Here is a 22,143-nt window from a genome sequence, read left to right on the forward strand (position 1 = left end):
TTGTACTGCTTTCCCAGGCCATAGCAGAGAGCTGGATCAGAAGAAGAGCAGCCAGGACTAGAACTGGCGCCTATATGGGATGCCAGCACTTCAGGCCAGGGTGTTAATCCACTGCGCCACAGCGCTGGCCCCAGATTAGTGTTTTTCTAATTCTTCAATCTTTGTGTGAATATTATAGTATTAATTATATTAGTGTGGACAATCTAAATCTGAATGGTGCAGCAATTCAAAATGAACATTCTTTGGGTAACAGCAAAATGAATTGAAACAGCCATATTCATTATGCTTTAGTTCATTTAGTTAATTGAAATATGAGATATTTCTTTATTTTATGTTAAAAAGTGCTTACTGCCTTACCCAGCTAGCTGTTATTACCAAAATTAAAAACTGTGTAAAAAATACAAAGCTACCCATAGAAGCTAGTATAAAAATTACTGTCCCTGCAGAGGACAAATTGGTCTTTCATTGAATTGCCAGATGCAAATATCAGCAATACATAAGTTATTTTCTAGACCATTATTAAAGGATTAAAAGTGGGTCCCAAATCTCTGTTGACCAGACTAATTTTCTCCTCTATGGTTGGTACATCTTTGCTCAATTTTGAGTTGTTTTTTACAAAGAAATTGTTGCATTGTTAAGCTAAGATGTACAAATAAAAAGAATCTCATTTATTGTTTTGTTTATTGGTTTGTTTTTATATACCATTGTCAGAAAATTACCTTTGATCCTATTTTGCAAACTACCAAAGCTTCCAATAGGTTAATACTTACAAGGATCACAAAAATACTTAAAAGCAGATTTAAAAATAGGTCGCAAGTTCATTTGCAAAAGAGACAGTTTTAGGACTGAAAGACCAAATCTTTGGAATTGTTTCTCCCTTGTGTGGGGGTAGGAGGATTGGTAACAGAGAAAAAGTTTTCATCACATATTTTTGCCCTTAGAAATAAGCTTCAATCTTTCTCTTCTCTAAGAAACAATATCTCAAAGAAAGGCAACAGGATAACCTTTTAAGAGAATGTGAGAGCCTCTCTCTGCTGGACCATTCTGCTTGGCCCATGATGGAATTGTATCATAGAAAAATTGAATAGCTTCAGATGTTATGAAACTGGGTCATATCCCACCATCCTGATTGATCAGAAACTACACCCAAATCAGTGGGAGTGGGTCAAACCCCTGGAAATAATTGCAGAGCTCAGATATGTTTCATTGCCATTGAATTCCATGATAGGTTAAACAGATTTTCATCTTTAGTCATTCTTTCATTTGAACACAGAATGAATTTAAATTTTCCAAGCTAAGAATAAGAACAGTAAATTGAGCACTATTACATGTTTTTTTTTTTAAATTTTGCCTTATATGTATTTCTGGTTTAAGAGATAATGGAGAAAATATTGATAATTTCTGGAAGAAAATAAAACCGCCTTTATTTCTACTATCTTGTGAATCATTCACTCATTATCAGGTACTACATGCCAGGCCTGGTTCTAGAAACTTAGGTTATAGCAGTAAACAATAGGCATTCTTATCCTCATGGGGCTGGCAGACTTGTGGGGGCTGAGGGAAAATAAAGCAAAACAAAATAAATTATAAAGTCTGTCAGAAGGGAAAAAAATAAAATGAAATCTTTACATTGCATACATTTTAGAGGGCACACACACATTCTATTTTGTGAGACTCTCATCACTTGAAACTGTGCACCATGGCCCTGGGAAGGAAAAATGGAGGCTTTGGGCCAGCGCCGCGGCTCACTAAGCTAATCCTCTGCCTAGCGGCGCCGGCACACTGGTTTCTAGTCCCGGTCGGGGCGCCGGATTCTGTCCCGGTTGCCCCTCTTCCAGGCCAGCTCTCTGCTGTGGCCAGGGAGTGCAGTGGAGGATGGCCCAGGTGCTTGGGCCCTGCACCCCATGGGAGACCAGGAGAAGCACCTGGCTCCTGCCATCGGATCAGCGTGGTGCGCCGGCCGTGGCAGCCATTGCAGGGTGAACCAACGGCAAAGGAAGACCTTTCTCTCTGTCTCTCTCTCTCTCTCACTGTCCACTCTGCCTGCCAAAAAAAATAAATAAATAAAATAAATTAAAAAAAAGAAATGGAGGCTCTGATGAGTGGAGCGGGGAGAGGATGTGTTGGAAGGATGGCTGGCTTGCTCGAGAAGGCTACTTGAAGATGTGCTGTATAAAGGGAAAGTGCTCTGGGTAGCAGTTTCAGCCTATGCAAAGGGAACCAGGCACCAGCAAGGAGACTGACATGGTTGGACAAGAGTCAGCCCAAGACAGTGGCAGGCAGATAAAGTCTGAAAGCAAGGAGAAGCTTATGCATTGAGCGTGATCTGCAGCCACTGAAGACTTTTTTTTTTTTTTTTTAAGATTTATTTATTTGTTGGAGAGGAGCTTCTGGGTCTTCACATGCATGCAGGAGCACAAGCACTTGGGCCATCTTCTACTGTCTTCCCAAGCCAGAGTAGAGAGCTGGATCAGAAGTGGAGCAGCTGGGACTCGAACCAGTGTCTGTATAGGATGCCAGCGCCACAGGTAGAGGTTTAGTCCATTACACCACAGTGCTGGCCCCAGCCACTTAAGACTTTTGAACAGAGGACTCTAGTATCTTTAAAAGGTTATTCTCACTGCAATGCATAGAATACACTATGGAGTTAGGGGTGTGCAACAGTGGAAGTCCAAATACTAGTTAGGGGGCAATGCAGCAAAGTAGATGAAAAATTCTCCTGCTTCAGACCAGCGTGTCAGCACTCTGGTAGACAGTGTTTGGATTCTGCCTATATCCAAAATAAAAGGCCAGTTAAATTTATTTTCATATAGCACATGCAATAATAATAGAAATAACTTCAAGTTTTTTGGTACTCTTACCATAATGGGGTATATCTGTCTAGTACTTTTGCATGAAGCTGTGTTTGTGTTTAGGTATATAAGTTATTTTGAGTATATTGGAACTCTTAATCCACTTACTAGTGTGTATTTAATATATAAGATAATCATGACATAAGAATATACCACATCCTTGAATATAGAGAATATGATTTAAAAAAAAAAGTTGTACATCATCCCACTACTCAAACATATTGCGCAAGGGTCACATTCAAGAATAGAGATGAGTTCTGTCAGAGCCTGGAGGTGGCCAGCAGTGTCTTTCAGAGAAGGGAGCTGTTTGACTTGCTGTGCATTCTTCTTGCCATGTTGGGACTCCTTAACTTGGGAGGTTTGCCGAAGACTTCATTCCCTGAAATTGGAAAGTCAGGAGTTAGGTGGTCAGGTCCCTGCTCTTTGCTGTGCAGGGGGTGCCTTCCCTCCCATGCTGATGGCAATGTCTCAGTTCAGTGCAGGCGTAGGGCATTCTCATGATCTTTGGTGTATCGTGGTCTTCCCAGCGGTAATGTGGGATTCACCCCCACTGTCACCACACACACAGTGAGTGTTACTAGGTTCTTCTGGAATCTTCTTCACTTGCCTGTCACTGTAGTCTGCTCGTCTTTCTTTTAATCTCATATAATTTTACCACAGTCCCCCTCCACTCACTGGTATTTATGCTTGATTTCCAATGCATCTTTTTCTGAACTCTAATTCAGACTCCTTTCATAGGTTTCTATTGGCCATTATGTCCATGCATTCATAATACGATTTTGAATGGATGTTTATAAACAGTTTTTGTGTGTGCACATGGGTCAAGAACAATAGCAAATGGAAATTCCAAGGCACAGTTCTTAAGTTATTGTAGATCAATTATGTTAACTTATTTCCTGGTAACTTTGAAATATATTTTAAATGACTATTCTGGCATGCAAAATTTTAATCAGAATTGAAACATTTTATTTGTTATAGAATATTATATATGTATGTTGTATGTTTTACTCATTACTGTAAGTTAAGACTATTTGATTTTTATTTGTTAAGAGGCAGAGATAAGTAAAGATAAAGAGATGGACATTTAGAGAAACAGAGAGATCTCTCATCCACCAGTTCACTCCCCAAACACCTGCAATAGCAGGGACTGGCCTGGGCCAGTATGAGAGCTAGGAACCAGGAATACAATCCAGGTCTCTCATTTGGGCAGCAGAAACAATAACTTAAACCATCACCACTGTTCCTGGGGGGTCTATCTTTGCAGGAAGGTAAAGTCAGGATCAAAGCTAGAAATCAAGTCCAGACACTTGTATGTGGGCATCTTAAACAGCTAAGCTAAATGCCCACTCTTTTACTTTCTCATTTATAATAAAAATAGGTGCAGTTCAGCTTTCAACATATGCAGCTCATCCTTGAAAATGAAGATCTTACCTAGAGGACAGTAAATGAAAAGAGAAAAATATCACTGAGTATAGGCATCACTGATTATCATGTAAAAAGATGTCTGTACAAGATTAAGCCACACTTGAATTTGTTACCACCAGGTTAAGTAAGAGGAAGATGAACATGTAGGTTTTCTGTTGCCAACATGTCCATCCATCCATGAGTTCATTCTACATCTATTTGCGACGTTCATCAGGTACTGTTCTAGGCTCAGAGCAACCATTAATGAACAAGACATAAACAATTTTCTCTTGGAATTTACTATCTACTTAGGAGGACAAAAGATCAAGTGCATATGTCTCAGGTGATCTTAGGTGCCACAAGCATGCATAAAATAGGGCAGTAGGGTGAGGAGTGAAATAAAACTGGTATATGATAGCAGGTGATCAGGAAATTCCTATTTATTTATTTATTTATTTGACAGGCAGAGTTAGACAGTGAGAGACACAGAGAGAAAGATCTTCCTTCCATTGGTTCACCCCCAAATGACCGCCATGGCCGGCATGCTGCGCAGATCCGAAGCCAGGAGCCAGGTGCATCCTCCTGGTCTCCCATGCAGGTGCAGGGCCCAAGGACCTGGGCCATCCTCCACTGCCACAGCAGAGAGCTGGACTGAAAGAGGAGCAACCGGGACAGAATCCGGCACCCCAACCGGGACTAGAACCTGGGGTGCCGGCGCCGCAGGCGGAGGATTAGCCAAGTGAGCCGCGGCGCCAGCCCCAGTCAGCCAACTTCTTAGATTCATGGATGACCAGCACAAATTTGATCAAAAAGGGTGGCCAGATGTCTAATTAAAGAGGTAAGGATAATGTTACTAGATAAAACAGCACGATAAATAGGGGAGAGGGTAACAAAGCAAGTTTATTTGATATTGGGACAACTATATTTTGCTTACCCAAATTAATTTTCCTTGAATTCTCTTTCTTTCCTGGAGGGCTCCGATTTTATTCTACTGTACCTGCCACTCCTCAGACACATGTAGTCACTCGCTCTGAGAAGGTGGTCTTTCTGCCAGACTCAGAGGTGGTGGGGCTTGTGCAGTCCCAGCCAATTGCCACAATTGACTTCCACAGTCAGTGAGTGATTTAGGTAGTTGCATGTGGCCAGTCCTGTCCAGTAGAATCTGAGGGAAACTCTGCTGGAGAAGAGCTTCTGATGTTGGTTACTTCTGATGTTGGTGGGCTAGAATAGCCTGGCTGGAATTGCTGCTAATGTCTTGCGACCTGAGGACAAGACTCAACACATTGAGGGTGGTCAGAGATTGGCCCTGGCACCATCTATAAATGAGTATCTGCCTCTTGCTTTAGAAAATAATTCTGGAATCCACACCCAAAGGGGAGAACCACAAGACTCATAATTCATATAAGAGATGTGTATATATATGTTTATATATCTTAGTGTCTATATTTTCTATATGTAAAATGATAAAATTGTAATCTCATTTGTAATAATTAATATTAGAAACAACCCTATTATATATATATAATCAATAGACTCATATGACATTATCATTTAATGTTATGCACCAAATAAAGGATGTTTTCAAAGAAAATACTCATAATAAGTTACTAGAAGAAAGTACAGAAAAATACAAGGCTACTTCAAAAAGTGCCTGAAAAAAATGGAATTAAAAGGTTTGGTGAAAACCAAATTGAAATCCATCCATATTTTTTCATAATATATACTTCCATGAATTTTTTGAAGACATCTTGCATTAAAAATTTGTATTCAAGTCTCAGTTCACAAGGTGCACACGTATGACACAGTGGCTCTGGTCTCAGCCAGGCCCTCTGCTAGGGTTAGAGCACTACCTATTGATGTTCTGTACCACACAGGGATGGCAAGGATGGGTTCCAGTGTGTAAAGGTTTTTAGCATCAAGGGCCAAGGCAGCAGGAGATATGAGCCTGTGGATGACACTGCCAAGATTGCAGCATAGGAAAGATTAGAATTCAAATCAACTTGAGTCGTACAAGAACTTGAGGCGTCTAAACTAATAATATGCAATGACCTGCAGAGGTGAAAATGAGCCAGAATCTGGACTTTTTCACAGATGTGAGACTAGGAATGCTTCCTGAGTCACTGGTAAGATGTGGTGTTTACAACTAGCAGATTGAATACTTCAGAACACAAGCAAGGGAAAGTCATTCCTCCTCCCGATTCCCTGGCATAAACACAGCTAGCCTCTTTATCCCGGCACACTCTTGTCACTGGGAAAGGAAAGAAAATGGTGGGAGAATAAACATGATGTGTTAATTTTTTTCTTTGCTTATTTTATTTATTTGAGAGAGAGAGAAACAGAGATTTCCCATCTACTGGTTCACCCCCCCAAATGCCTCCAACAGCTAGAGCTGAACCAGACCAAAATCAGGAGCCAAAAACACAATCCAGCTCTCTGCTGTGGGTGGCAGAGACCCAACTATTTTCAGGGTGCACACTAGCAGGAAGCTGAAATCAGGAGTTGAACTAGACCTCCAAGCCAGGCACTCTGATATGAGATCCAGGAATCCCAAGAGGCATCTCAGCAATGACACCAAGCATCCACTCCATGCAATGTGTTTTATGTGGACAGTGTGCCAGTTTGGCTGTCTGTGTGGTGATACTCTAAGTTGCCAGAGCTTGGATTTCTCTTAAACCAAAGCCTGAGGGAAGACCTTGAGTTCTAATAGGTTCCTGGCAAGTGATTCCCTGAAACAGGAATGAGGGAGGTGGGAGAGGTGGAAGGAAAAGCTAACACTTGCATAATGGGGCATTGTCAAGGTCACTGCTGAAAAGTTTGCAAGCCAAACAAAAAGCTGGTGTTGATCAGTAGGGTACCTCCTACAGATCAGAGAGGCAGGAGCACCTACTCACCCTCTCCTGCTCCTATTTCATGCTTTGGTGCCATCTCTCCGTACTTCCAGGCTGCTCGGATGTGCACAGCCGTCCGGCACCTGTGGAAGCCACCTCTGGGAGAGCCCTGGGGAAGAATGGCACACCTGTTTTGCATTTGCTTTGTCAGGGCCCTCTATGCAAGGTGGATCTCTGCTTCCATGGAAATATTCCCAAGAGTTGAGATGAGGGGCTTACAGCCCTTGGAAACAGTATTTTGGGGGTCAGAGTTTGAGATGAATTAGTTTGACTTTTTAAGTCAGTATTTCAATTCTTTCATCAGCTACCTTTTTACACATTATAGGAGATAAGGAATGAGAAGTAGTTAGGATCCCTTCTAAGATTCCCGCTTGGTGTAGAAGATAAGCTCATTTCAATTAAATATGTTACGACAGAGTCTTCAAAAGTTTGTGAAAATATGTATAATAAAAATATTTTGCATAGATTTCAGAAAGTTTTGCAACAACATAAACCTATCTTTTAATTCCATTTTTCCTTTAAATGTTTAAAGTACTCTTTGCACATATTCTCATGGAGGTACACATTAAATGCCCAATTACGTGAAAGCTATTTTTATTCCATAATGAGGAACACTCTCAGAGGACATGTACACACATGTGTGTATATATATGTACGTGTGTTATGTTTGTGTGTATAGTGTGTGTATGTTTATGTGTATATGTGTGTGTGCTTGTGTGTGTATAATTCTTTCTTGCAGAAGACAAAGGTTGCCTGTTTCAAGTGAACAATTTATCCTTAATATCAAAACTCAAATCTAGAAGCATGTTAAGATTCATGGATTGCAAAAAGATTACACATTAGCCTGGCTTTGGTGAAAGTGTCTTTTCCTCCCAATTCATATTTATGCTTCGGATATTTTTGTATTTCTGGTTTTTCTGGTACTTACTTTTATTCATGGCTCAAATAAAAAGCACCCACAAAGCTTCTTCCTAGGTTGGAATTTGTGTTCGACAGAAGAAAACCTTTGCACCTGCCGCTAAAACACATCCACTTCTGGGGTGGAATGCACCAGCTGTTCCCCAGTCTCCAACGGCCTGCCGGGCCGCTGAGAACTGAGGAAGACACATCGCATCCCAGGCAGAGGAAGCTGGTGGGGAAATTTCAAGTCGACAGAATGCAATTACCCAAATTGAAATGAGGCCAGGGGCGTATTGGGAGGCCCTTCCCATCTGTTGGGGAAAAGGATCACCAGATATTTACCAAGGGCCAAGTGGTCAGGATCTTAGCTTCAGGGGGTCATTTAAAAGGCAGACATGTGGGGAAAAAAAAGTTACAGGAAAACTGTACCTGGTATAAAAATCATATCCCTTCACAGGAAAATAGATAACATTAAGGCCTTGAAAAGCTCAGCCTTTCGCGCTCTGCAGGTAAAGAAATGTTTATGGATGGGAGGTTAAGTATTTCTACATCGGCTACTCTTAGCAAGGACATGGTATAATGCACAATTGGTTATACTGGAACTGACAAAAAGAGATTTCCCAAACCAAGCATATTGAATCCAATATATTTATGCCTGCTCATAATGGATAGAAACCTCTATAATGAACTCAAGCAACGACGTTGTGCGATTCTTCTAGGAGCCTTGAAACAAACCTTGCTTCTTTACCAAGAAAATGAGCTAATTCTCAGCGTTTGTAGCAAAAACAAATAAGCTGGAGCTGGCCAGGTGTTTAATAGCTACTTCATGGTGACTGCACATCGGAACCCTAGAATCTGCAGGTCCATTTAAAGCCAGGGTCCCCTGCCCCTGGAAACAGCTCTACCCTTCCCTGCAGAGGGAGACATTTGGCCAAGAAGTAGAAGAGTCTTAGTCTCTAAGCATTAGGAACCCGAGCATTGTCCCCTATTCAGGGAGACAAAGAATAAGGCAGCTCACACAGATCATGGTTTAGGGGAATCCATCCTACTGGGCGAACAGACTGGCTTTCCCCTGTTCCTGTACCTTTCCACTTGCCCTTTTTTTTTGGACTGGGACCTCGGTGTTGGCCACCCCGGAGGGAGGAATATTATAAATGCATCTCTGGGCTGGACATCCTGTTTTGGAGACATGGGGTCCCAGGGTCCCCACCCCACACCCCACAAAGGACAGTTTGAGGGACGGAGTCTTTGCTGCCGCTCCCTGCAGCACACACATTAGCAGATGCCACACTGCTAATCCTGAAAAGCTTTTGCTCCTCTTTCCCACTGGATCTGGAGAGGAAGGAAAAAAGATGAGTTGGTAAGAAATGTTATTCAGCATTAAAAAGAAAAATATTCCTTTGTTAGGGGGTTCGCTTTGAACTCTCTTTGCTGGCAGAAGCTGCATGCTGGGGGAATCTGAGAGAATGGCCAGTGCTGGAGGGGGTGAGACAAGGTTAACTGTCAGATTCCTGGGTAAGAAGGGAGAAGCCACAGCAGGCCGCCAGCACGCTGGGACTCTGACTGCCCCGCCCCCAACCCCCCAGCCCCCATCACAGTGTCACCATTTACCTGACACTGTGGCAGTTAACATCAGGAATGTCAGGATCTCAGTTCTGTCACAGTGATTTCGCCAGCACACTGTGCCAAGGCTTCCGAGAAAACCGCTCATGAACTCAGTCCAAGCAAAGCCGGAACCTAGCCATAACCAACTCCTGGGCTCATCTCCACCAGGTGTGGGTCCCTGATGATGCTTGCTGAACTCTGACCTGAGGTTTGCTACGTGTCTACTAATCAGCCAGCACAGATGTCTTAATCTGTTTTTGTTTCTTCCTGGATAATTTGAGTGAAAAGGTGCATCTCTCACAGAGGAAAACAGAGGGCATATTAGTTAATGTGGATCCAGAGCTCCACAAACGCTGAAAACCTGGCATTATTATTTAGAGGTTTAGCTCGTACTAATTACCTCTTAGTTTTACTAGCCCTGTGTAACAAGCTACCTTCTGCACATTTTATGGGAAAGCTGGTTTTCTGAAAGGATGAAAGTTGTAGGAGCAGGGAATGGAATAGGTGCTAAGTTTTATTTCCTCCTAAATCATTCCTCGTAAGGTGGGTAAACTTTTAGTGGTTAAATTGCCAGAAACGACAATTCTACGCACCAAGAACAAATCTCCAAGTGACAATTATTTGTCTGTGTTCTTAGCATTTATGAGTCTCAGTAAACAGTCAGTGCATTTATGTCCCCTTATTACCTTGGGTCATAAACGTCCTTAAAGAAGAACGAGGAATGATGTTTCTTGACTGCATAATGAGCACAGACATTTGGAAGACAGGGAGCCCCTGGGGAGACGGATGGCACATCTGGGCTCTCAGGGCTTGACCCTCTTGGAGGCACTGGCAGGAGTGTCAGGCTGACCATGCAGCTGAGACTGCGGATGCCACCTCTGGAAGGAACAATCCCCATTTGTGGGGTTGATTAGCGTTTGGGGCTTCCCATCATGCAGCTGCAGGGAAGCACTAGCAGTCTTACCAACCCCCTGGCGCAGGTCAACCTCATGCTGCTTATGTGAGCCTTACCATATACCCCAGGGGCAGCCGGTGTCCCCCTGCAGCCAAAATAATGCAGACTCATCTGGGTTCAATAGCAAGTGCATTGCCCACTGTGGAATATCCGAGTCTGAAAGTGACCTTGTATGTCTAAGCTCCGCCTGTGTTTTAGACTCAAGGTAACTGGAACTCAGCTGGAGAACTGATCTCACCAGGGTCAGTCACCCCCAGTCACGATGCCGGCATAGCCTTACTTTGGGTTTGACACTCTTAAATATCTTCATGGGGTCAGTGAGGCGGGGCAGATGAGAGGGTAAGAAAGGAATAGGCAAAATAGGCAAAGGAAAGAGAGATAAAGAAAACAAGGAAAGTAAAGCTGAAGGAGTTAGTTTTTCCTTCATAGTTGCTGTGAACTTAATTATTCTTTATATAGCAATCAATAACAGATAAGTGCCACTTTTTCACCACTAGAAGTGTGTAAATGAAAATGAAGAGAATTAAGAAAACTACTTGTTTCCTAGATCAGCACTTTTCAAACTATCTGGTAAATGACTGATTTTGTTTTTCCTAAGTTGACTCCAGTAGAGATTTTTTAAGGTACAATAAAAATTACTAGAAAGACTAAGTTCAAAAAGTACACTTCCAAGGCCATATGAACTTTCTTACTTAGAGGCCAAAGACTAAAATTCCTCAGAGAAATTACTATGAAGTTGCTAGACACTTCACTGTTATTATTCATTGCACCTGCTGGTCTTGGACATATCAGAGTGCGCCATTCAGCAGTTGTTGGTGGTCCTCACTTTTTCTCTCATGTTCAAGATACTAGCTTAAAATTTTATTAAAAATAGGGCTCCAGGTATACAATGTGATATGTATCAGAAACACAACTGTGGTTAAAGTCTTATCAGGAAGAGTTCATTTGGGGATAGTTTTGGTTTACCTGGATTGAGTATAGATAGGATTTAAAATATGAAACATGGCCAGTTTTCATTCAATATAGACTCTCCACCAAAACGTCAGTATGCTTTGAAAGGTCCTCATCAGTTAGGATTAAACAAAAATACAGAATTCCTTGGCCGGTGCTGTGGCTCACTTGGTTAATCCTCCACCTGTGGCGCCGGCATCCCATATGGGTGCCGGGTTCTAGTCCCAGTTGCTCCTCTTCCAGTCTAGCTCTCTGCTGTAGCCTGGGAAGGCAGTGGAGGATGGCCCAAGTGCTTGGGCCCTGCACTTGCATGGGAGACCAGGAGGAAGCACCTGGCTCCTGGCTTTGGATTGGCACAGTGCTGGCTGCGGTGGCCATTTGGGGAATGAACCAATGGAAAGAAGAGTTTTTTCTCTGTCTGTCTCTCTCTCACTGTCTATAACTCTACCTGTCAAATAAAAAAATTATAAAAATTTACAAAAATACAGAACTCCAGTTAGTTGAGTCTCAGGTGCTCCATGAATAATTTGTGTAAGTATAGTCTAAATATTTCATGGAAAATATCTTTGCTAATATATTCAAAACTTAATCATGGTTTGCTAAAATTCAGATTTCTCGAGGTGTCCTGTATCTAATCTGATAATTCTAATTAATGGCATTTGGCCTGGGCTTCTGTCACTCTAGATTTTTCTAGGGAGAAGAATGGAATCAGCCCAGCCAAATAAAATCTAGCCATGCTGACCTAACCTGCTTAGCTTTGGCAACTGCTTGCTGGAAAGGCACTAAATAGCGATAACATTCCTTTTAGAAAATGGGTTTCCCCTGGACAAAGCAACCACTCATTTTCTGCTACTTTCAGTCTTTCAGTTTCTTTTCCAATGTACTGGTGCACTGATGACCCAAGTCATGATGGGAGATACTTCTGTGAGTAGCACCATTAAAATCTGCCAACCACATTAGCACAATATTGGGTGAACAGGCTGCAAATATTGGGATTCTTTCTTAAAAAATACTTTAAAAAATTTATTTGCAAGGCAGAATTGGAGAGTAGAGAGAGAAAGAGAGAATCTTCCATCTGCTAGTTTACTCAACAATAGGCCACAACAGCCAGAGCTGTGACAGGCTGAAGCCAGGAGCTTGGAGCTTCTTCCAGGTCTCCCACATGAGTGCAGGGCCCTAAGACTTCAGCGATCCTCTGATGCTTTCCCAGGTGTATTGGTAGGGAGCGGGAACAGAAGTGGAGCAGTTGGGTCTTGAACCTGGACCCATATGGGCTGCCAGCATTGCAGATGGAGGCTTAACACATCACACCACAACATTGGCCTCAGGATTCTTTTATGGAAATATAGAGAGAGGCATAGTAATAGACTGAAAAAAAGTCTCTATCTCTGCAACTGTCACAGATGTATCAATATTTTAAAAAATCGACCATGACAAGTACCAGGTGAAAGTAGAAAGGCTGAGATAGGTTGAAAAGTGAAATCTTAGATACAATGCAGGTTTCTTCAAAGATATGTCTTCTGCCATTGCCGACTATTACTCTTTCATTAAATGAGAATATTTGATTTTGGTTTTAAATGATAGTTTTTATTTTACTTTGATATAGATGAATGATCCCAAACTTTACAGCATAACATAAAATTTTCTTAATTTGATGTTTGATTCAAATAGGGAGGAAGTCTTTATTTTAAATACACAATTTATTTTGATATCATTGCCTCTGGTTTTTAAAAATTTCCTCTCAGCTAGTAATAAAATTATACTTCAGAGTGTACTTACCTAAAAATGTCCTTTAAATAGATATTTATTTTAAAGAATGCAACAGATGCTTATTTTAAGACAAATTAGAAAGTGCCCAAATCCTTGACAAAGAAGAGTAAAATCACCAGTTGCCCAACCAGGGGGAAGACTCTTCTGTTGTGATTTTGGGGTAGTTCTTCCCTGGTCTGTGTGCTTCTATTTCATCGATGAGGTCCTGCTGTAGGCTGAGGATGCTCCAAAAATTCATGAGAAAAGAAATTAAAAGTTTATTTCATGCAATGAATTTTAAAATCCATACTTAGTTTTTTATGATAATACACACATTCTACAAACTTTTGAAGCTCTCTCACAGTGTTCTATCTTTAATTTCTGAAGTAGTTGTACAAATGAAACATGTCTCATGTTGCTAGAATACTTTCTAGGTATGGTTTTCCATTGGATCAAAATCTGTACTGTCAGTTATTTACTTAACTTGCCAGAGTTGGATATTCAGGTTTCTCTAGGTACCTACTGTTAAAATGTTCTCTAACAATCTGGTTTATATTCCTAAAACTGAAACCACTTGTGAAAAGAATGAATATTTTTAAGCTTGGGCCGGTGTCATGTGTGGCTCAGCAGGTTAAGTCATACTTGCGACATCAGTATCCTATATGGGAGTACCAGTTGGAGTCCCGGTTGCTCCTTTTCCCATCCTACTTCCTGCTAATCACCTGGGAAGGCAATGGAAGATGGCTCGAGTACTTGGGTCCTTGCCACCCCTATGGGAGACCTCAATGAAGTCTGGACTCCTGGTTTCAGCCTATTCTAGCCCTGGTTGTTGTGGCCATCTGGGAAGAGAACCAGAAGATGGAAGATCTCTGTCACTCTGCCTTTCAAGTAGGGAATGAATACATAAATCTTTAAACATATTTTAAGGATATACACATTGTACAAAAACATTATAGGGACACATATAAGATGAGGAACCTAGATGGCAGCCGAGTAAGAGGCTCTGGTGACCACCTATCCACAGAGACACCCGTACACACCAAGTCACCTTCACAGGAGCTATAGAAACCAGCTGAGAGACCACAGTGCCTTGTCTTCTCATAAACATAAGACAAATTGCAGAGAAGAATGCAAGAAGGAAGGAATAGCTGACATCACATCTCTACCAGCTACAAGCTGGGTGTAGACAGATGCCTCCCCTGGGGAGAGGGAGAGCAAACTGAATCCCAGTGTCAGGCCCATTGCCAAAAAAAAAAAAAAAAAGTCATGTCATACTGATTGAGTCTCTCCTGCCCTGGCCTTGACCCCCAAACTTATACCTGTGGAATGAATATTTAGAACCTCCACAGCCACCAACAGAATGCAAAACTCCAGCCCTGTAGGGAAGAGAGAGAGGGAGCTTAGGAGCACACTTTGGAGCTGAGTGGGCATACCATACTGAGACCTGGCACCTCATAAAGCCTAAAGGCCTGTACCCCTTTAGTCCTAAACCTATCCCTGGCCAGTGCTTGCTGAGTTACCAGACTTGCCCAGCATTGGACCAGTAATCAATAGCAAGATTAAATCAATAATAAAAATAAATCTCCCTCCCCAAACTTTTAGAAAAGAATTAACACCAATCCTTCTCAAACTATTTTTTTAAAAAAAATAGAAGACAAGGGAATTCTTCCAAATTTATTCTATGTGGCAAGCAGCATTATCCTGATACCAAAACCAGACAAGGGCACTAAAAAGAAAGCTATAGGCTAATATCCTTGACAAACACAGGAGTAAAAATCCTCAACAAAATACTAGCAAATCAAATCCAGCAGCACATTTAAAAGATCCTTTACCATGATGGAGTGGGCTTCATCAGGCCACGCAAGGCTGATTCAGCATCTGCAGTCACTAAATGTGATAAACCACACCAACAGAGTGGGGGTAAAAATCACATCGTTGTTTCTAAAGATGCAGAAAAGCTATGTGATACAATTTAACATCCTTTCCTGATAAAAACTCAGACCAAATTAGGTATAGAAGGAACATTCTCCAACATAATAAAGATAATATCTAAAAAGCCAACCTCCAACATCAAATTGAATGGGGAAGACCTGAAGATCTGGACTAAGACAAGATGTCTACTTTTATAAATTTTGTTGAACATGGTAGGTCCTGGCTAGAAAAATCAAGCAAGAAAAAGAAACAAAGGGTATGCAAATTGGAAAGGAAGACTTCAAACTGTCACTATGTGCAAATGACATGACCTTATATATCAGAAACCTCAAAGGCTTCACCAAAAAGCGGATAGAACTAATAAATAAATTCAGCAAAATTGAAGCATTTGAAGTCAACCTACAAAAAAGCTTAGTGTTGTGCCCCGCATTTTGGTTTGTTGAATTAAGCTGCAAGCTGCTACACTGGCATCCTATATGAGCACAAGTTCAATTCATGGCTGCTCCACTTCTGATCCAGCTCCCTGCTGACACCTAGGAAAGCAGTGGATGACAACCCAAATCCTTGGGCCCCTATACCCATGTAGGAGACGCAGATGAAGCTCCTGGCTCCTGGCTTAGGCTGGCCCAGCCCTGACTGTTGTGGCCATTTGAGGAGTAAACCAACAGATGGAAGATGTCTCTCTCTCTCTCTCTCTCTCTCTCTCTGCCACCTCTCCTAGTGACTTTTCAAATACATAAATGCATATATTTTTAAAAATTTTGTTATACAAAAATAGTGAAAAAGTAATCTAGAAAGTAATCACATTTCTAATAGCTACCAAAAACCAGCACAAAAGTAGATTTAAATAAAGAGGTGTAGGGTCTCTACAATGAAAACTATAAAACTATAAATCACTAATGAAAGAAATTGAAGATGATGCAAAAAAATAGGAAGACATCCCCTATTCATAGATTGGCAGAATCAATACCATTAAAATGTGCATACTAATGAAAGCAGTTTACAAATTCAATGAAATCTCTATAAAAAAATCCCAATGATATTTTTTCACAGAGCTAGAAAAAAAAAAAAAAACTCCTAAAATTTGTATGGAACCACAAACAATCCAGAATAGCGAATGCTATTGTGAGCGTAAAGAACAAAGCAAAAGAATTACATTACCCTACTTTAAAATATATTACAAAGCTACCATCATTAAAAGAGCATGGAATTACCATGAAAAGAGATCTATAGATGAGTGGAACAGGATAGACATCTTAGAAGTTAACCCACACATCTATAGCCAGCTGATCTTTGACAAAGGTGCTAAGAACACAAATTGGAAAAAAGATCTTTTAACAAATTGTATTAGCAAAATTGGCTATGCACATGCAGAAAAATAAAACTAGAACCCTATCTCTCTTCATGTACAAACATTAACTTAAACTGGATTAAATACCTAAATGTGAGACCTGAAATTCTGAAATTGTTAGAAGAAAAGTGAGGAATCATATGTAAGTTTTTAGTGTGGTATCTGATATGCAGTAGGCCGGATGCATGTCAGTGTATTTCTCCTTAGCCTGTCTCATCAGTTCAGCCAGTTACCGTAGACTGGGTGGTTTAAACAACTAACATTTGTTTCTTATGGTTGATGTCTGGAGATGGCCTGCTTCGTGGCTTGTAAGGGCTGTCTTCTCACTGGTCCTTCCATGTTGCCGAAAAAAGTCCTGTCGCACATCTTTCTTATCAGAGCATTAATCCCAATCATGAGGGCCCCATCCCCATGGCCTAATGCTCTCCTAACAAACGTCCTGCCTCCTAACACAATTGCATTCAGAGTTAGAATTTCATGAAGTTTGGAGGAACACAAATATCCAGTGTACAGCACCTGCCAGCCTTCTTTCTTAGCTGGCCAACCCCAGTGCCCTTGCCCAGTGGTCACTGTTGCCCACTCTTCCCCTCTTCTCAATGCTCAGTACCTTATACATTCTTCCAGATAACTGAACATTTTTGCCCACCTGTTGAGTATAATCCCTCCTTCTCCTTTCTATTATTTCAGCAAGTAGTGTGCATTAACCACTAGTAGTGGAGGCATGTGTTGATTTTGGGGAAAACCATTGATCCATCCATTTATTTAACAGTTATTGCATATATTAAATCCTGAGTCATGTCCGATGCATTGGATATAATGTGAATATGGTAGATCAGTTTCTTGCCCTGTGGAACTTACATATTCATGTAAGAGAGATTCCAACAAGAAAACCAACAGTCATATAATCACACTGCAAGTAATGCTGTACCAGTCAGAGAAGGCTAGACTCTTCTGTGTTAACAGTCACCAAATTCCACAAGGGTGCTGGAACAAAGATTTAATTTTTGTTCACAGCAAGTCAGTTGTTGTTCTCTGCCTTCCAAAGCAACGCCTTCTTCTGGTTCCTCCATGTCAGCACATGGTTCCACCAGAGAATAAAAGCTGTCGCATGCGTCACTGCCGCTACGTATTTTATTGGTCACAGCACATCACATGATCATGCCTACTTTCAATGCAATGGTCAAGTGTGAATCTTTGTAGTCCTGTGGAAGAGGAGAACTGAAGGCACCCACCATAATTCTGTAGTTCTATGAAGGACATAGAGTGTGGGAGGATGGGGTGCATTTTCAAAGTAAATGATTCGCATCAGAATTTATGTGTATTTAAGGAACATAATTTAATAACTGCTATCACAAATTGTTACTCCCGTATGAAATAAATCAAGGTCATTCATGAATGGCTGAAGTTGGTAAACAGACTTGTTAAGCCTCTTTGAGGACTAGAGTGATAATATTTATATTGATCTCCTGAATTATTAAGACACACAGTAAGAGCTCAATGAAACCTTTTCAAAATTAATAATGTTGTTTTGAATTCTTTGTTTTCTATTTAACTGTCTCAAATGTATATGCTATATATTCTAGTTTCATATTGAGATTTGAAATTGTTCTCTAAGGTCAATTTTTAATGTCTTTAATTTTTTTACATCTAATTGTAGTCTCAATTTGGGCCACCCATGACTAAATCTCTAGTTGTCTCTTTCTTGTAATTTGTCTTAGATGTTTTCCTAAACCATTAGTAAGTATTCAGTAGGAAAAAAGGAAGCATTATGTTAGAATTTGGAATCTATCATCCTGTCTTTAAAAAAAAAAAAAAACTTTTATGTTTAACATTCCTTTGACAATTGCTGTATTGAAAAGGGATTTCAGAAATTTGAATAAAGAGGGCAGAAAAATGACAAGATTTTTTAAAAAATTTATTCAAGGTCATAATGTTCTTCTTGAATATCAGCTAGTGTACTTGCTTTTGAGATACTACAGTTATGCGATTGCCTCACCTCTTCCTTGTTCACTTCATTTACTTTTTATCAAGTCTTCAGGGTTTAAAAAAGTAAACCACTCCAGGAGAGGCCCCAGCTGTTATCTGAGTGGACAGGTCAAGGGCAAAACAGAAGGAAGCCTCCAGCTACCCACTGGACCTTCCTTTCAGGACCGTCACTCGCCCGCTCTCCAGGGCATGACTAAGGCATCTTCCTAATCCTGTTAGTTGGTCCTAAATAAGTGCTCTTCCTTCTGATCTCTGAGTGACATCAATCTGGGAGCATCCATGCCCTTTGATGCTGTTTGCTGCTCTTGGATTTGTCTGAAATTTGTTGGTTAGTTGGCAAATGGGACACAGCTGGCTTTTGATTTAGACAGTGCCTTAAACCAGTTACCTCCTACCTTAACTTCATCATTTAAATGGAAAGTGCTACTGCTCCAGCAGAGCAGAAATGATATAAAAACTATTTCTGACATGACTATCTTGTCTCCTGAATTGCCATGGCTACTGGTATCTCTGAGAGAAAAAAAAAATAAAAACTAAAAATAAAAACACAGGTTTTACAATTCTCACAAGCAGTAAACCCACTTTGCATTACTTAAGCAAAGCTTTAAATGTGCAATGAGTGTTCTTAGGCTAATGACAATTGATGCCCAGAACATTACAATAATACAATGAAACAGAATAGCATTGTGCAAAGTGGCAATTTGTGCAGAAATTGCTGATAGCATCAACACATGCTGGGAATTTTACATATAAGTGGGCTATAGTGTTGGCTGAGGAGTTATTTATTTGGCCTTTCATTTGTAAATAAGGCAGTATTGCTTTCCCTTGGAGGAGGATCCAGGCCACTTATTAATAAAAGACGACTTGCTGCCCTTTGTCCACAGTGGCAGAAATGACAAAAGCAATATCAAATCTGAATCTTAAAATTCTTAGCATTTGGAGGAAGCTGTACAGGTCACTAAGGTTTGCAGCATTCTGCAGTTGGAGATGTCTGGCTCCAGCATCGGAATATCTGCTTGAAGCCATTACTGTGCTAACTCTAGCTGTCACTTTTTGGTATCTGTGCCACAGCTTGCACGCTGCAGACACAGGCCCACGGCAACCTCACGTTCCCTGCTCCTTCAGACTGGCACGCTTTTCTCCCGGATGCAGACCGGAGTTTGTTGAGTTATCTAACATGTTACAAGGAGTTCTAGGTGCTTCATGTGTTTATCACGATGCATTCATAATAACGTAGGGCGTCGATAGTTCATCTGACGGTTGAACACATCGAGGGTGATGGATGTAGCAGAGGTAGGGTTGGAACAAGGGCAGTTCGGGCGGAAGCCGAGGCTAAACCACCGAGTACTCTCCCAGAACCTAACACCCAGGTGTGCTTCACGCTCCCTGGGCGTGGCTCACGCCTTCCTTGAATCTTAGGCCTCTTCCTTGCAGACCACTGGCCAAGTTATCCTGTTTAAAGTAGGATCAGTGACTGTTTCACTTTACTCTGCTTTATATTCCCTTACAGTATTAAATATCTCCTGCTCACCTATTGCATTTACATGGTTTTCTTATCGCCTCCGCTAGAATACACACTCCCTGAAGGAAGTGCCCTGGTTCTGATCCTTGTCTCCCTAGATCACCTGCACCAGCTCACCTCCTCACCCATGGGAAGGACTGAAATGCACAAAAAAAGAGTACACATTGAGTTAATTTTTTATCATCTGTAAACTATTTTGTTTCTCCAGCGTTTCCTGAGCATCTGTTTGTGCCCGACTCCGTGTTAGTTTTTAAAGCTACAGAAGGTGACCAAGAATAATACGGCTGCCCTCCCAGAGTTGAGCACATCCTGGAAGAAACAAGCAATGAACAGGCAAGCTCAGGAGGATAGGTATTGCCTTAGGGTGACTACAAAATGCAGCCTGGAGGAGAGGACTTAGGGAAAGCCACCCGACGAGATGATCTCCATGCCAGGGCCAGAATGACGGGCTGCGGGGTAGGAGAGGCAGAGGTGGGTCTGGGAGAGCCTGCTGGCAGAGGGAAAGTCGGAAGTTCTTGTGATGGTGCATTTCTGTCCAGAAAGTGGCCCAGTGTGACCCAGGCGCTGACTGCATGGAGCAGAGTTGAAGGAAGAGACAAGGGCAGGAAGCAAGGACAAGCCAGGTCAACGCTGATCTTTGAAACTAGTCGACGGAGTCAGGATTTTGTTGTCTGAGCGAAGTGATGCCCTGAAGGCTTTTCTAATCAACATGATGTGTATCATATGTGAGTTCCTGTACTGCCTTCAGACAGGGTAGCTGGCAGTGTCTCCATTTTACAGATGGGATAACTGAGGCCCAGAATAACACATTTAGAACACTGACAGAGTTGATAGAATTTTCTCAATTACAGAGTCGCAAGGCTACAAATTCCTCTCCTCACACCCTTCCTTCCTTCTGATTGTTATTCTTGTGCAAAGTAAAACATAGCACTATTTACCCACCACCCTTATCTTTCTCTGAGGAACACGAAGGAGCTCACACAGCTTCCAGAACCCTCCTCCTCTCTGGAAGCCTCGGGGTGGCGGGGCTGGTGCATGGGCGGCCACCACGTGCGCATCAAGCCCCAGTCTTCTGTTCTTCCTAACCAGGAAGCTGGACGTGCACCAGGGACCTCTGGATGTGGGAGAACAGAGCCGACTTGATGAAGCTGAGAGGCGCTCAGTATTGGTCTGCCCACGCTGTGGGCATGCGTGAGTGCTCCCAGCAAAACACAGCTGGCACGGCTAATTTTAGCCTTGCCCGCCTTGAAAAGGAACCCTTTAAGGAAATATATTTTCTCTGAAACAATTTATATTATAATGTAGCAGCTGATCGACGTGTCAGAATATTATTATTGGTGGAGAAAAACTCTGCCAAGTAATTATGATTTTTGTTCTTTCTTTTGAGATAATATCAGTAAAGCTCCGGAAAGCATCCGTGAATCAAAATCATCAAACAGACAGACAAATGGGAGAAACACTGATTTATTCAGATGAATCTGATAAACCTAAGGGGTCACGTCGAGTTTCCCAAACTGCATATGAGGATATGAATTCTTCTTATTTTTTTTTTTTTCTGATACCCCACGCTGGAAAGTCTAATCCGACGATGGCTTGTTAATTGTCCTGGAGCAGCCCCTAAAATTCCTTAAATACTCACTGCCCTCCTTGTCCTCCTGGGAGTGGGTTAGTTTCTCCACCAGCTTTGGATCCATCTGGCTTTAGCAGGTTAACAAGTTTTGAAAGCACCCGGGACATACTTTTTTCCACTCGAACTGGCAAGGTTAGTTCCTCTGCCCTTATTGTTCCCCCCTCCCCGCCAGCCCCTCCTCCCCCCCCCCCTTCCTCCCTTCCTCCTCTCTCCCCTCCCGTGGTCTTCTGTGTTTTGTTTAGTTAGCAGTGTGGCTTACCTTGGAACTTGGCAAGCAAAGAAAAGAGGCAGCTCTGGAGCAGGGCAGATGGAGGGGAGGCTAAGCAATCACCCGCCGCCCGCATTGGAGTTCTTCAGAGTTCCAGCGGCGGCAGCTTTGCTGCAAAATTCGCTTTGCTATTCGAGATAGCCAGCAGAG

General features: G+C 41.8%; 1 protein-coding gene and 1 long non-coding RNA gene across 13 annotated transcripts in view; one reads left to right on the forward strand and one right to left on the reverse strand.

The window, feature by feature from the left end:
• RBMS3 (RNA binding motif single stranded interacting protein 3) overlaps positions 1–22,143 on the forward strand; it is a 1,620,164-nt gene that overhangs the window by 799,762 nt on the left and 798,259 nt on the right. The window lies entirely within an intron of this gene.
• Positions 663–22,121, reverse strand: LOC103350369 (uncharacterized). Of its 3 annotated transcripts, none has more exons than XR_016232882.1 (4): positions 21,985–22,121; positions 7,148–7,253; positions 5,191–5,518; positions 663–3,231 (listed from the first exon to the last, which is right to left on the reverse strand). It is a non-coding gene; the product is annotated as an uncharacterized LOC103350369 (long non-coding RNA). The 3 variants fall into 3 exon arrangements; XR_518369.5 differs by having other exon boundaries at positions 1,207–4,283; XR_016232881.1 differs by lacking the exon at positions 7,148–7,253 and having other exon boundaries at positions 1,207–4,283.

The sequence above is a fragment of the Oryctolagus cuniculus genome, chromosome 4, assembly GCF_051225735.1.
Source record: "Oryctolagus cuniculus isolate XC-2025 breed Fujian yellow rabbit chromosome 4, ASM5122573v1, whole genome shotgun sequence".
NCBI lineage: Eukaryota > Metazoa > Chordata > Mammalia > Lagomorpha > Leporidae > Oryctolagus > Oryctolagus cuniculus.